Source organism: Chinchilla lanigera, unplaced genomic scaffold, assembly GCF_000276665.1.
Source record: "Chinchilla lanigera isolate Chin_1 unplaced genomic scaffold, ChiLan1.0 scaffold00027, whole genome shotgun sequence".
Taxonomy (NCBI): domain Eukaryota; kingdom Metazoa; phylum Chordata; class Mammalia; order Rodentia; family Chinchillidae; genus Chinchilla; species Chinchilla lanigera.
In genome coordinates, this window is record NW_004955428.1 from 1355333 (window position 1) to 1356319 (window position 987).

Below are 987 nucleotides of genomic sequence, written 5' to 3' on the forward strand. Positions count from 1 at the left end.
CCGAGCAAGGGAGTGACTTGATCGGAGCGGCATTTAACAAGGCTTACTCTGGCCGTTTGCTCCAAGAAGCACAGAACGACCAGCCGTGCCAAATGCTGCTTTTAGGGAAAATAAGATGAGGTCCAAGCATTGACCAGTAAGTGCTCAAATAGTTTAATAAAGCGAGGAATTTAATTAGCAGAAATATTCTGATGTATAATTTATAAATGGTATTTTATGGGATTTGTTGCATTTCTTTTGAATAATTAAATGTGGGATACAGATATAATAATTAAATCATTAATGAGTAAGAGTTTTAAATGGAATACTAAGACATGCAAAGGGACAGGACTGACTGGAGAGGACCATTAATTTACCGTGGTCTTTGATATTTTCTTTATATCGCTGGTAACGATTCTTTGGCTTCATGTGAAATTTATTTCTCGAACAATTCTTCGCTCAACATAACTCAACATTATGGTAATTATCCAAGAATTCATGCCAGACACCGACCAAGAGAAAATGTTGACTGTTGCAAAAAGATATTTTCAGTGTCTATGCAGATCATCAGGTAGATATGAGTTCAAATTGCCTTTGCTGGGGGGGAGGGTTGTGTCATGTAAAAACTGTAGGAACTGGACCAAAAATGTAAGAGTTCCAAAGAGATACTGTACCTCCCCGTGGTCTCCGTCACTATTTGGAGCAACAAGGTTTACCCAACCAAACCAGCGGACCCCGGCTGGCCCCAGACGCCTTTATCAACACGAGCTGGCATGCACACAGGCGCTGGGGAATGGGCTATCCAACCCTGGGGCCTGCGGCTCACGGGGGAATGAATGAGGAGCCGTGAAAACTAGGCACGAAAAGGCGAGTCTAAAACGCGCTTCGCGTTTGTAGGACGACGCGGTGGACGCGTGAACGGACGTTTCGGAGAATAAACACACAGAGCCTGGGACCTGACGCGCAGACGCTGCACCGAGCCCGGGCGCGGGGAGGCAGGGTGGGGAG